This window comes from Conger conger, chromosome 3, assembly GCF_963514075.1.
Source record: "Conger conger chromosome 3, fConCon1.1, whole genome shotgun sequence".
Lineage (NCBI taxonomy): Eukaryota > Metazoa > Chordata > Actinopteri > Anguilliformes > Congridae > Conger > Conger conger.
The window spans coordinates 59,159,016-59,174,566 of record NC_083762.1 but is presented as its reverse complement, the minus strand read 5'-3'; the positions used below and the strand labels follow the sequence as shown (position 1 = coordinate 59,174,566).

The 15,551-nt window shown below is 41.9% G+C and overlaps 1 protein-coding gene across 3 annotated transcripts in view; it reads right to left on the bottom strand.

Annotated features, from left to right (window-relative positions):
- The window catches only part of LOC133123731 (alpha-1,6-mannosylglycoprotein 6-beta-N-acetylglucosaminyltransferase A-like), a 77,660-nt gene extending 62,955 nt beyond the window's left edge, over positions 1–14,705 (bottom strand). The window contains exon 1 of one of the 3 annotated variants that reach the window (XM_061234231.1): positions 14,593–14,705. The gene's annotated coding sequence lies outside the window, so the exon portion shown is untranslated. Of the gene's footprint in view, positions 1–13,851; positions 14,009–14,582 lie in introns of those variants that run through there. The other 2 variants (XM_061234230.1, XM_061234229.1) reach the window with 2 other exon arrangements.
- Between the last annotated feature and the right edge of the window lie 846 nt (positions 14,706–15,551).

The following is a 15,551-nucleotide window of genomic DNA, read 5'->3' as shown; positions in this document are numbered from 1 at the left end:
GGACATCATTTTAAGTAGCATGTCATTTAAGTAATGCAGTCTTCAAAAAATGACTTTCTATTTGCATTTTCCGACCAAATCAATTTAGAGTGAAAAATAAGTAATCAACTTCAAGTTCTTTTTTTCCTCCTTATTTTAATAGAGAGGAGGTCATAACAAACAGCTTGCTGAGTTACAGTTTAAAGTGTCAGTTTCAATTGCTCTTTGATCTCATCTCCTCCATGTCCACCTGCACCCCTTGCCAGCCTCACTGTTCTCAAGATTAGTCAGCAACCCCAAAGCCATACTCAAAGCTGCTGGCAACAGATCTTTCAAGGACTATTTCCAGGTCCCTCTTCCCCGGAAGGTGTAGCAGACACACAGATACTATCTATACCGAGCACCAGATATATTTCTTTGGGTTAGCATTTGATGCCAATTAATTAGAATATGTAAAGCACCTCGGGGCTCTCTCGACAAAGACATTATGGAAAGATACATTTCTGTCTGACTGGTGTGAACAGAATGCACTGTGGGTGAAAGAAAGCATCACCAACAGAAAACAGGTTTACAGTAAGAGTCCCAGTTTTCAAGACATTTATACAATGAAAACCTGAACAACTGATGACTAACTAACGACATTTGGATCTGATGAGCAATTCCAAAGAAATGCACACGAACCATGGTACGCATTGCAAAAAAACCCCCTGGCTATTGTTCATGAAACTTTAGGACTGTAAATAACATTCCACCACTGCTAAAGAGCAATAGTGGCCTAGCAACCTAAAAAAGTAATCACCAGTTTTTGGATAACTTAAACGACAGGGAGCAGAAATGTTGGCTTGGTTGTTGGGGTTTTATATTGACGTTTCCCCATTAAGGGGGCAAACAAGTCTTCAACATTGACTTCATCGTCATTCAAAGGCCGTTCTCTCAACCTCACCGCAATCTCCAATCACAAACATGACACTTGGGCACACGCTTCAACTAAAACCTAGCCCCTCCCAAGCTGCTGCCTGGTACCAGTCCCTGTACCCCTCACCATTGTTTGATTACTTCACTCAATTTGATAAAATTCCAACGCACAAACATGGGCACCTTAGAGCTTGCACAGGTTCAGACATGCAGCAGAAAAGAGACGCCATGCAGATACATCAGAAAGCCTTTACCATCTCTGAAATTCGAGAAAACCCTTCATTGCTCACTAATTCCAAATATTTCTCACAAATCTAATTAATGAATGCGAATGGAAAAGGTCTGGTTTTCCTCCCAGTCACCAGGGAGAAAAGAGCAGGTACTAAAATTGCAGATGCAACACACCTGATAAGCTTTTATTATATATAAATCTAAATAAATGAAACAGCTTCCCCAATATGCCTGTTTTTTGGGATTTATTATTTCCAATAAAGCATTCAGCAGTCTCTGCACACTTCACAACAGTATTTCTTCATCAGCTAATGACACACACACACCTGTTGCTGTTAGATATGAAAACCCAGAGCTGCTTCTTCAATGTTCTAATTCAACGAGTTTATGAGGTTGGCCCCAGGTCTATTGGCTTTGGGCTTCACCCATGAAAACGCCTACTGCTGTCGGGTCGCATTGCTGGGAGAATATAGTGCGCTGGGGGAACGAGTACCACTGACCCGTGATCAGCTATGACAAGCAGTCCCATAATTCAGCAAAAACCAGCCCCGCCACTTCGCACTCGGGAAATAGCGGGTGGTGGTGATGTCCGTGACTGCTTTGCATCAAGGCCACGGATGCGAGCCCATTGGCTGTGTGAAATATGAACTAATACGCTCGGCTCATGTTCACCACAGGTTAAGCTGCTTCCTGAATTCACAAGACTCATGACGTCATGAGAATATGACTGAATATGCAATGCAATACGACCTCAGGAGAGAGATCGCATTGCAAGACGGAGGAACCTTCCAATAAGCAGAACCACATGCAAAAGAAAAACACATGGTCCGAAACGTGTCAAATTTATCAAGCACATCTCAGGGCATGTTACAGATCGCCTGTGAAAACAGTGCCTGATGGTGCTGCTGTTAAATCCTGCTTCCCAGAGATGCTTGGATGGTCACTTGGGAATCCAAGGTCTCCTTTACAATCCCTTCATAATGCCCCCCACCCTTGCTAAAAATAGTGACCCTATAAAACAGGGGAGGGGGCAGGCTGTAAGGGGTATCCTGCTTTAAGATTTCAATCTAAATTCCATATAAATCTGTGGATCAAACCAGATTGCATGCTTCACTGTAATTGTGTTCATGGCATGTCGGCACAAGCACAAGCAATTTGTATTGTGCTGCAGTCGAGACAAAAATAACACACAAAGATTGTCGCATTTGCAGTCGCTGTTCTCCTTTCACATAAAAGGGGAGTTGTTTGTTTGTTTTTTTTGGGAAGAGGGGGGTTGGCCCATGCAGGAATTCGGTCAGAGCAAGTCTCTGTTCCAGACTTGAGTCTTTCTTTTCTGGCTTAAAAGGCTGCTGAACCTCTGCATACTGGTTTGTAAAGATTTGCCTCTTGCAGATAGCCCCAGACCCACCTAATCGCCTCACCACTGAAATGCACACACATGCTTTACTGTCAGCGGAAACCACCGCCATCTGCAACAGGAAACCAAAAGTTTTGAGACGGTTATCAAAGTTTTGAGACGTTACAGGAAAACGTCTCTGACCGCTTCTCTGGCCCACCTCTCTGGCCCTCCCCCCGCCCAACTGAAAACTCGCCGGCACCCACCTCCACTCAAGTCCTGCAGACGATACGGTACTATGCACAAACACACAGCGAGTGTTCATGAAGAGGGTAACTTTCATGTCAAGGTTAACGGGACTGTTTGCGCATTTGATACAGCACCCTCTGGCTGCTCTGCCCCGTTAATGGAGTCGACCCCTACGTTTCCATCAGAAGGCGAAGGAACAAAGACTTCCCCATTTGAAGGTCCCCCCATTCTGCACTCTAGTAAATTGCTTTTGCTTGTACGCTCCGATATCAGCATACAAATTTTGAGGGCAATTTTCCTCTTCCTTTCGGAACAACAAAATCTCACAAAAATTGGGATCGTGTTACAGCAGCACAGAATCCATTAATCCAAAATAAGAGCACCTTACATACATTTTATTCAGGTCTCTGTTCTTCACACGGTTTGTTCAGTGAATTTATGTGAATAAATGTGAATTTACTTGTCTGCAGCTCTGCAGTGTGGACGGCTAAATACGGGACAACCACTGGAGCAAACCTGGAGACAAATTGTCAGCTATATAAGAAAAGTTCCTTCTCTTGACATGATGGCGTACACTCAGTGGCCACTTTTAGGTATTTATTACTTCTTCTTTTTTTTGACTTATTGGTCTTCGGTTGCTGTAGCCAATCCAATTCATGCTTTGACGTGTTGTGTGGTCAGACACTACTGTTGTAACGTGATTATTTGAGTTAATGTTGCCTTCCTGTCAGGTTGAACCAGTCTGGCCACTCCCATTACAAAGGCGTTTTCACCCACAGAACTGCCACTGCCGCTCACTTTTTTGTTTATTGCACCATTCTCTGGAAACACTAAGTTCAGCCAATGTGTTGTCGGGGAAGCAAGGATTAAGTACAATAAGTGTATTTTTTTAATCCAGCGGTTCTAACAATCAATGCCCTGGTTAAGATGTTCAGCACTCTGAATACCAAACACAAGCGACATTGCGTGCTAGAACTCCTCACTTAGCCTACATATAAAACATACTGTGCATGATTTAATTTCATAATTGTTATTGAGAATGACAATGATCAATTCAATCTCCAAATTCTGTGAAAGATCAGTCTACAGTAAACTGGTGGAATCAACCAACAATTCAAAACAAACTCTATATCAGATCCTAAGATTAAATTAATTAAGAAGCACACAGTTGGAATGATTAATCAAAATCATACATAGTTAATTGAATGAAGGCTCACTACTTCTACTTTACACAACAAGAGACATTAGACAAGATATTAATTAAATTGCAAATACCAGAAAATAGAGAGAGAAATGGATAAGCCAGACCTTACCAGATTATTAGCCCCTTCCACTTTCAGTGCCACAGGAACATGGTAAATAAACTGGAGAATGTACAGCCGAGTTACCACCACCAAAATAGTCCTTATTTTCAAACAATCCAAATTCTAACACACAAACTTGTGTTCCTGCGGCCATCTTAAATACCTTAGCCAGGCTACCCATGGAAGCTTGACCTGATTGGGTGATGTTGAGGTATGGTGTGGGGCATGGGGCGACATGGCTCAGGCAGTAAGAGCAGTCGTCTGGCAGTCGGAGGGTTGCCGGTTCGATCCCCCGCCCGGGCTGTGTCGAAGTGAGCAAGACACCTAACCCCCAAATGCTCCCGATGAGCTGGTCAGCGCCTTGCATGGCAGCCAATCGCCATCGGTGTGTGAGTGTGTGTGTGAATGGGTGAATGGGTGAATGAGAAGCATCAATTGTACAGCACTTTGGATAAAGGTGCGATATAAATGCCAACCATTTACCATTTACGAGGGGGGGTGTCACATTATGGTAAGACCTAGCCCATCTAAGAGGAAGTAAATTGACCTTATATTGCTGAAAGCAGGGCTAAGCACCATTATATTATTCTGAAAAGATTCATGGTTTTAATCTCTTTTTAATGAGACCAAACATGAATGTGTTATTGAATAGCTATTGAATACCTCTAAAAAAATAGTTTTTACTTCTACTTCCAAAAAAAGAAGTCATACTTGCAGACAAATAATTGTTAAATCTGGGAAGTCACAATCTAAATCTGCATATTCCATTATGAAACCGCTTGAATCTGGAACAGCTTCTAACAGTAGCGTAGATTTCAACTGTCCAATTTCAGCAACCATTATCTATATAGGCATTCAATGAATGATTTCAACTGAATATTACAGATTGTATTCAAACTTAAAGTGGGGGAAAAGGAAATTCTGGCAGGGCCCTGCCCTGGTTCTGGTGTCTCTTCAGTGACAAACTCTGAAGGAGGTCAGGCCCATAGATTACAGGCCTAGATGAAGGTATCAGTGTGACTTTCATGTCAGAAGACATCAGCATTCTTATCAGCAATATAATATTGTCCCATCTAATTACCCTGTTCCTCTCCCTAAGGCCATAATCTAACCACAACATATCCTACAATTTTATGCTGCGTCTCTAAACCCATTACATTCATTATTTACCCATCGAATGCTATTATCCAGCCTGCATGTGTAGGCCTACAGAGCCCATTTATACAGCTGGTTATTCAGTGAAGCAAAGTTAAAAGTCTCCTGGTGACAAGTCCAATTCCCGGCAGTCTGGATCTCAACGGTCTCCACAGCACATGCTGCTTCTGAAGAAGACCTTTCAATTATTTAAAGTGTCTGAGGTGACAGGAACACGGTGGCAACAACTGTCCCCTCGGTGAAACTGACACGGCGTAGCGGCCGGGCAGCCCTCCAGATCATCTCAAAGCTGCAGAACTGCCGTTCTCCATCCCTGGGGACGTCTCTATTCACCAATTATGCCACTCGATAAAGGTCCAGACAGCAACAGGCAGACCAGAGCTCTGCTCTCACGTATTCACTCTGAGGTACATGCAAAACAGGAGAACTCTGCTCTCACCTATTCACTCTGAGGTACATGCAAAACAGGAGAACTCTGATATCACTTATTCACTCTGAGGCACAAACCGTATACGAGAACTCTGCTATCAATTACTGTATTCACTCTGAGGTACTGTACTTACCAAAATAACTCTGATATCACTTATTCAGTCTGCGGTACGTACAAAACAGGAGAACTCTGATATCACTTATTCAGTCTGAGGTACGTACCATTTACAGGAACTCTGATATCACTTATTCAGTCTGAGGTACGTACTGTATTTTAGAACTCAGATATCAATTACTGTATTCACTCTGAGATACTGTACGTACCTCAAGAACTCTGATACACTTACTCAGGCACGTTCTGCACATGAAAGGACTCTTATATCACTTAATTACACTAAGGCAAGCACTGTACATGAGAGGCTCAGATATCACCTTTGAAGCTGTGACAGTGATCTAATTCGGCATTATGAACATAGTGCCGAATGGAATTTGTCAGGCTCAGCCAACACAAAATCAACACAAAATGTAGTGGAAAAACAACGACATGTCAGTATACACCATGGGGACAAGGGACGTGACGTGAATGAGGAGTATGACACACATACGTATGCATATACAGATAGACACACACACACACACACACACACACACACACACACACACACACACACACACACACACACACACACACACACACACACACACACACACACACACACACACACACACACACAAAAACCCACATCTGTGCGCACACACACACTCATGCGCCAGTATGTGCTTTGTACACAACCACAAGTCCTTTGAACACTACGCGGGTTGCAGCACTTTGATAAATATAGGAATCGTGTGAAGACAGCGGACAGGAAAAATCCACAGAATGAAGCCAGGATTCTATTTCTTGTAAACGGGCAGAGAAAAAAAATGATGAGGAAATTGAGGGAGGAGAGAGACTTCCTCATTGCAGCTACGGTTGGGCTGCCGAGACCTCACCCTATGGCCGTGGAAGATCTTCTGCCGTTTGCCACGCACTCGAGACAACAGGAAGGCACATGAGAACGGCACAAAAGCAGAAGAAAGCCCCTCCATCACACAGCAAAATGTCCGCTGTTCAGTCAACTGAAGTTCTTTTAACACAGCTTAGGTGATAGAGGATTGTAGACTGTTGTTGTAGTGTAACATTGTGAGATTTGTGAATTTGTGTGATAAGGGACTTTAGGTGCAGCTCAGATTTCAGTCGTTTCCCTTTGAAACAGGCAAACCTAGCAATGCAGTGTCTCACATTTTATTGTTTCTGTTTTGCCTCAGGCAGTAGATCATTGGAGTAGTAGCGATCTTTACTTGATGTAACTACCATATTGTCATAATTAGCTTGACAGATAGGTTGCTATAGGTAACACTAGCTAGTGAATAACAATGACTGATCCTACTGACTAAAGTTAGAACAACAAGCAGTTTTATGAATGAATTGCATTTCACTATCCAGCATTAGGGTGCTGGTCTGTGCTGTACAGCTTAGACTGTTATGCAAACCTGGCTGTCATACAACTAATATAACTAGGCAATTTAGCCAGTACGATTTCAATCCCTGCTGACTGGTTATTAAGCATGCCAATAAAATACTGTGTTTCCATTGGGTTATATTACATGCAAGCCCCTGCTGTATAGTGAGGAAGACCTCAAACAGTCTGTCATCAATTGCCTAATTTTATCAGTTAAGTCAGCTCTCAGCCAATCAAATAGAGAGCTCATGACTATTATATGCTACTGAAACAATCTGTTCTCTTTCTGAGGGGAGAAAGGAGGAATGAAAGACAAATTAGGCTTAATTATTTTGATACCATTCTCATTAAAATGAACACATTTACTTAGTAGATGCTCAGGAATTATTTAAAATGGCAAATAAAACTGCTGTTTGGAGACTTTAAAGAAGCAATCACTTCCAAAGGGTAGTCTGAAGAGACAGCTGTAGAACTACACTGCCTACACTTACACGTAGTCTGTGGGACCTCTCTGTACTGCAAGTTCCCTCCTGCTTACACTTCTACAGGGATCTACAGTGCACCAAGCCTCCAGTTCACACCAACCTTTTCCCCCACCATTGGCCCTACACACTTTGCCCAACTGCTACAGCCCTGTTCCCCAAAGCATGGTCCTCGAGGGCTGAGAACTGCAGGTTTTCCACCCTCCCTTTACCTGGGAGTAAGGTGTGACTACAGTCCGGCCAATCAGCAGCACCAATTGTTCAGTTAATTATTTATTTTATTTGTCTATTTAACTTTTATTTAACCAGGTAAAAGTGATTCAGAACGAATTCTCATCGACAATGCTGACCAGGCCAAGAAGACATGAGTCAATCAAAATATACAATATAAAAACATTAAAAAGCTAAGTGTATAACGGTAATACATTTACGGAGATAAAACAAAAAAATAAAAGGACACAAAAAATTGCATTGAATTGAATTAGGTGCAGAACAAGCCAGTCAAAAGTTGCAAAGAGATGGGGATTAGCATGTGCAGTGAGTAAATATGTAAAAGTATTTTAAAGGAGGACAAGGGTGTGTTGAGATTGGGGAGTTTGAGAATGGATTGTATGGTGTTCCAGTCATGTGCAGCAGAGAAATTAAAGGAATTTTGACCAAACATTGTTGACGTTTTAGGGAGGACCACGGTGATACAATTTGATCAGTCGATCTCAGGTTGTAAGAGTAATGGGACTGATGCAGAAGATTTGAGAGGTAGGGAGGTGTGATGTGTAAAAGTGATTTGTGAATGAACAGGGGCCAATGGGTGGGCCGTCTGGTGAGGGATGGCCAGCCAACAAGGGAGTAAAGTGTAAAGTGCAGTGTGTAGTGAAAGGAACGATGGCAATAAAGCAGATGGATAACCTGGGAGAAAAGAAAACCAGGGCTGGATTTGGATTCAAAGGCTGTGCTACAGAATGGGACAGATGTGCCCTTTGCACAGGTGACTGTGGGGGCTGAGATACAGGTCTCCTGGCCCTCTGGACCCGAGTACAAAATACCAGGATAACTGAGAGCTATCACATACCCACCCCCAAAAAAATACATAATTCTCCTACATTCCTGCCCCCGCCACTCACCTGACCTGGCCTGGCCTCAGAAACCCTTCCAAGGAGAAAGAGCCACACAAAACAAACAGCCATTCATGGCTGGGAAGCAGGACCCGCCCGCCACCATGACTGCAGGTTCACACAAACACCGCTGTTTATTCAAAGCAAATAGGGGATGGGGGTTCGCAGAATCAAGCCCCCTGTTTATCTGCAACCTTCTCAGAGACCTGCAGCTTTCTACAGCTGAGCATCAGGTTAGAGTTTATGAGTGCGAGCATTCATACAGGAAATCAGGTCCCATGTGGTCTATTCAGGGAGATTAGTCTAACTGTATCAGAGGGTGTATATGTGTGTATATGTGTGTATATGCGTGTATATGTGTGTATATGCGTGAATATGCGTGTATATGTGTCTTACTTTCTGCTTTCGTTATTGATGTCCTAGGGCAAAGAAAGAAGAAATCGGCTATTCTGCTGGGAGGACATGAGCTCATTTCCACCACATATTTGTTCTTTGAAGTCTGGCTGAAAAGTTCTGGTAACTACAACAAATCCATCCAAATAATGTGCTTTTAATGAACACATTTTAAGACACTTTGTAAACTCCTGGGGCCTCATGCATGGCATGGATATCTCAGGCTTGTGAACGGATGTTCAACGCGCCACTGTTTCTGTTTAAATAAACATTTTGTTACGTTTTGTCAGGGCTGAACGTGGCCCTACATACTCTCAGCCCACCATGGCACATGGGCACCTCCGCTCAATCCAGCCTGTAGCGTAGTGCCTCAGGTACATCACTGGGACCGGCACAGTCGGAGGTTCAATCCCTGGTGTAGCCACAATAAGATCCGCACAGCTGTTAGGCCTTTGAGCAAGGCCCTTAACCCCACATTGCTCCGGGAGGGGGGATTGTCTCCTGCTTAGTCTAATCAACTAAGTTGCTTTGGATAAATAAGATGTAACGTAATGCACTAGAGGCTGGAGACAAGCCATCTGCAGGTGAACGTCAATCCCAGAGAAAGAAACAGCAACATGCTCACTCGACTCAAGGAAGCACATGTCTTCAACTGCTGTCAATTGAGGTAAATGGCACTCCACTTTCTAAATTTCACCGAAACATACTGACATGACATTCAGTGATACACAGGCTGGGGAATGAAGACACCCTCACAGCACACAGCACACACTTGTACACTAGATTAGTATGGGCTAAATATAGCTTAACCATGACTCAAATATTCCATTATGAGGAAACAGGAACTGAACTTCTACTGCTTCTACCTGCTTTTCCAGTGCCTTTTCAAATAAATGCAGACATTATCTATCTATTTGCACTAGACCATATCTGCCAAACACAGTTCCGTATTGCTATGAATAGGAAATATGAACTAGGAACTCTGGACTGTGGTACCAACTGACACCAAGTATGAGAACCTTCTGATGAATGGCTGTTCGAACATTAAACTGGTTAATCTCAATGTAGATCAAGCAAGCTTCACACTATTCACAACCTATTACTGTATATTTCTCCCAAGGTAACATTTTATCTTGGCTAGAATTGCTTTAAAAAATATAATAATAATAATAATAATAATAATAATAATAATAATACTATATTTTCTGTGCACTGTCTTTGTTGGACACCATTAAACTGCATTTTAAAGTGCTGCTGTGCATATGCCATACAGTACATTTAGGGAACAGAAGACTATTTTATGAACTTTCTCATGCAAAAGGTGCACCTATTGAACAGCATGACAACTCTAAACATAAAAGCAGGCAGCTTGTATCCCGAGCTGACAACATAAAAAAAACATTCTCTCACTCACACACTCACACATTCACTCTCTCACACGCACATACACACACACACACCGATGCTTCATGCTTTAACTGGCAAGTTTGTGATGAGTAAGGGCAGGCTTCACTATTACAGGCATCTGAAGTCTCCTGGAATCCTTGTCCGGAATCTGGGGCACCTGGATGAGAAGTCCCAGATTTCGGCATGGGCTCCTGGACTCCAGGAATCTCCATCAATCTCCCGAAAATATACATATAAGGCCGTGCACTTAGTGTGAAGCAGCCATACCACCCAGTAATCTTCACACAAACCACTAAATGTAATCAGCCACATCACAGTCTGCATTGTCTGATACAGCCCTCCTTCCCACCGCCAAACACATGGCAAAGATCCCACCTCAAATTCTTTTGTTGTTCACAAAATAGCAGTTTACAGTTTACAGACCAACCTACCATACGTTGAGCAAAATGGTACAGGTACTTTTGAATATGAATATTAATACCTATAATAATATATTAGTGGGTTAAAAATATTGTACAGCATTATAACTTAGAACATCAGTATTAGGCCAATAATGATGCCTGGATGCTGGTAGAACATTTTGTTCAAATATTACGGGCTCTCAAAGGAGACTTGAAGGGAATTTGTGTGTAAATTGTTTTTCTGTTGAGACAGGGTTGTTCAAATAGCATGACATTACTTTCGCTTTGGTATGCCATTTGAACTGTTAGTGTAAAGTACAATTATGTGTGTGGGTGTGTTTACATTATCCCGAGTTTTCATACGTTTAAACTGCTGTTCACTGGGGGGGGGGGGGGGGGGTTCATTCCTGCAAGGTTACGGTTAAGAGGATTAGATGGGGTGGGGTTTTTTTTTTTTTTTTTAACCTTTCCTTCTCAATTGTGCAGAGAAGGGATGCGCCTATCCAATAAGAGAGCTAATTAATTTGGACGGGAGAATTAAGGACTTGACCAAGTCCCATTTAACAGACCAGGGCCAAAAGAGGGTGACGGTCATCCCTACTCGACTCCCAAGACTTGGGAGGACACAGACGCAAGCTTGTGAATGGAACAGAATACTGATGAAAAGTAAATGGTAAATGGCAGGCATTTATATAGCGCCTTTATCCAAAGCGCTGTACAACTGATGCTTCTCCATTCACCCATTCATACACACACTCACACACCGACGGTGATTGGCTGCCATGCAAGGCCCCGACCAGCTCGTCAGGAGCATTTGGGGGTTGGGTGTCTTGCTCAGGGACACTTCGACACAGCCCGGGCGGGGGATCGAACCGGCAACCTTCCGACTGCCAGACGACTGCTCTTACTGCCTGAGCCATGTCGCCAAGTCAACTAAGGTTCAGGACTGGGCCCTCCAGACAGCCGCCATTGTGGCTCTGACTGTATGATAGTTGTCAAAACACGTGTAGCCACCACACACTTTTAGAGCACCAGTTAATTTCCGCTGTATCTGCACTGATGTATCTGATGATAAAATATGGAAACTGCTGTTAATACAGTATACAGTAATGACCGTCTCACTGCACCCCCTCCCATCCTCCAAGTTACCATTATCCTAATATTTACAATTTATCTTCCTTCAAAAGCCCCACCACTGTCATGACGTGACATCATTGCTCAGAAGAAAAATTATACTGTCCTGTAAAATCTAAAAAACAGCATTTAGGTTACCAAATGAACTGAACAGATGCAGCTTAAAAATATGAAATGCAGTAAGTCATAAGTTACACCACTAAGTCATAAGGCAAAGCAATCTCTGCTTTCTAATCTTCTACTTCACTATCCTATACAGGTAGCCTGACTAAGGTGAAGTTTGTATCAAGGAGAAGCAAAAATCGGAACACAACATCGCAGTCAAAGTACCCATGACATCAAATACCCGTTTTCTGATGGGATTTTAAACCACCCTTTCTCTCATACTTTTCCTTAAATAACTAATATTTTACAGTTTCCTATTGCAGTTTTTCTTTTTTATATGCCAAGTACAAATTTGACAACTCCTACATTCATACTTTTCACAAACACTATGACAGACACCAAATACTTTCACTTTGAATGACTGTACCTCCCCTGTGGCCATACAGTCTTGAGCCAGTGTAGGCTACCAATCCGATCACTTCCGCTCACTTGCTCATTACAAAACAGGATATCTGGTCAACATACTACCGAAAATATGACACTTTAGAGTAGCTATATTTAGATGATAATAAAAATACGCATGCATTAAGTTTCTATTCAAACATCAAAGCTCCCAATAGGCCTACAACTTCCCAAGACGCCTAGCGAAAACAACTAAATGCGATACCTTCGATAGGCATTTCCTTAGGCAAGTTTTTTTTTATTGGAAAATCATAGGTAACAACGTCAACGTTAGTTAAGATTTAAATGAATATTCGCAAACTGAAGATAGGATTGCAAGTGTCTGTTTAGATTAAGTTAGTTGAGTTAAGGTTAATCTATGAAATAACGTTAACCGCATCACAGCATCACCGTGGTAGAGTGAAAGACGAGACTAAAACACAGAAAAAAGCTTGATAGATGCGTTCGCTACCGTGTAAAGCTCTTTTGTGATAGGGATGCCGTCATTGCTGTACGGACATGATCATCCTGTTTATCAGGGCTTTATTGTTTTAATTTACAACCATACATGCGTACAACTATGCGGTGCGTATTGGATATAGTTAAACTAACTAGCTAGTGTTATTATGTTGTACTGAATAGTAAACCAAGTAACAAGCAACAACAGCATTGTGGCTGACGGCAGCAGGCTAATATTAACCAACGTTACTGTAGACTAGCTAGTTGGTCGAGTAAAAAGAACAGTGCTGGTTAACAGTGATGCGTAAATTAGTTTACTGCCTGTGCCGATCACCCAGGTAAAGCTACGGACAGTTAGCAGCACAGTTAGCCTAGCTTTCCCATTTAACATTAGCTATAAAGAGCACTAACGCAGCAGCCACGCTAACGTTAGTCTTTACATCTATAGACTAGCGTAGTTAGCATAACTTACATGCCAGAATGTCACCATCACATCAGCCAAGGCTAGCTAGACCTTACTAGCTTAACGTAAGTAGCTACCTAAGTAACTAACGTTAACTAACTAGTCCGACACCTGGAATAACGTTAGCTACCTACAACGCACATTAGTGGTGCTGCTTTCCATTAAACCTGACCGTCTTATTTTTTTTAATCCGAATATACACCACACGGTTGACGTTTGTCATTCATGACAAGCCGCATGTGTATATCGGAGTACTCATCGCCGCAGTGGGCAAAGAGAGCTCTGCGTCTCTATTTATAACGTTACCCATAAAAAGCAGGCTTGAGAAACAAAGAATGACATTTTTTTTCTTACCTTTTCTATTGACCGTTCCCTCCTAAAGTTAACTTCCCCCTCCGTTTGACCAAGAAGGTTATTCGAGACAGAGAACACGCCGGATAAAGTGGAGTGTGTGTAGAACAGCTACGTTCCTTTCTGTCCCCACTCAACAACATCATCAACACACACACAGAGTTAGGGACCGTCTGACCATGCGCACTACATCCAGAAACGTATTCAGTTTTATATAAAAGGGACAGTCTTAAAAAATACTTGCGTTAAAGAAAACGTAGTCAAAGAAAATGGGTTTATCTCACACGTGCAACTACACAACATTTTACCAGAAGCCCGTAGTGGTAATGTTGTTGAAAGGACGTGCTTACTTTCTTTCACGTTTCCGTCTTAAGTTTATTAAAACAATGCAGACGTGGCTAGTTGCCATTCCGTGTGTTTTTGCACAATTTATTTTATTTTATTTTAGTAAGTGATTTGGTTTCAGTGACCATCTATCCAAGTGACCATTTCAGGAGTCTGGGCAGCACTGATTACAGCTGGCAGTCTAAAATGTAATCAGAGGAAATGTAACCTTTTGTTAAAGAATCATTTGGCATAAAATACATTAAAATAGGTGGGTCTGACTGAACCCTGTGGACATTTATTCATGACATGCATGGCGTTCAATGGCATAATGTGACATTAAGATGGTAACCAACATGAAAAGTGCCTAAAATAACCATTTTTAAATAATAATAATGCCTCTTCCTTACCGACACTCACATTCTGATTATGGCAAAGATCTGCAATTCACAGTTTTGTTTTTGTTGGTTATGCTGAAAGCTAATGCAGTAGTTAACAGATAAATCTTTTTTCCTTAAGTGTTTAAACCTGATTTTTTAGAGTTGAATGTATTATTGAATCTCCCTAACACAATGTGAAGAAGCTGTGTGTTACTCTACTTGCCAATTAATCAGATTGTTTGCACACTTGTTAATCAAGAAAAATTCATGACAAAAGGCTGAGACCAATAATCTGTTAGCTCATGAACCACCACTGATTAAAACATAGAAAGTAGAATACGTCACAATGCCCAAGACAGTGACAGTGTTTGCCTAAGGCAATTTACAGCTTTGCTTGTGTTGCCATCTGCTGGCAGATATTGACTGGTCTTTAATTCAACATGTGAAAAAAATATTTTTTTAAACGCTCACCTGCAAAAAATAAATACAGATAAAAGAAAATAAGAACAGGTTGTCTAATTACTACACACGATGAAGTCCATATTCTCACTCATCAAACCCTGTTCAGTGCTTTTTAGTTTCACAATGTCCTCTTGCCCCTCTGCCCTTTGCAGCATGCCCAAACCTATTAGATGGCAGTAACATATGAAGGCGCCTCTCTATGTCACACAAGTGACAAAATGGACAGGGCATGACAAAGAGTGTTATTCACACGACCAGAGCTTAGCAGTGGACCAACCAAGCTGTTTATCAAGGAAACCTTGCAGTCAGTGAAATTGCTTCCTGTTGCATTTCTTCTTTGAGAAGTTGCTTCATTTTAGTGGGAGACAGATAATAGAGACAAGAGAAGTCTTTTTATCAGGGAAGTATGTTTTTGTGACATTGAATGTGCTCACCCTGAATGACTTACACAACTTACAATATTAGAAAACACCTCCACAAAATTAATATCAATTATCCTATTCCTTTCACTGAAGTTAGCTGGTGACCAGTGAGACA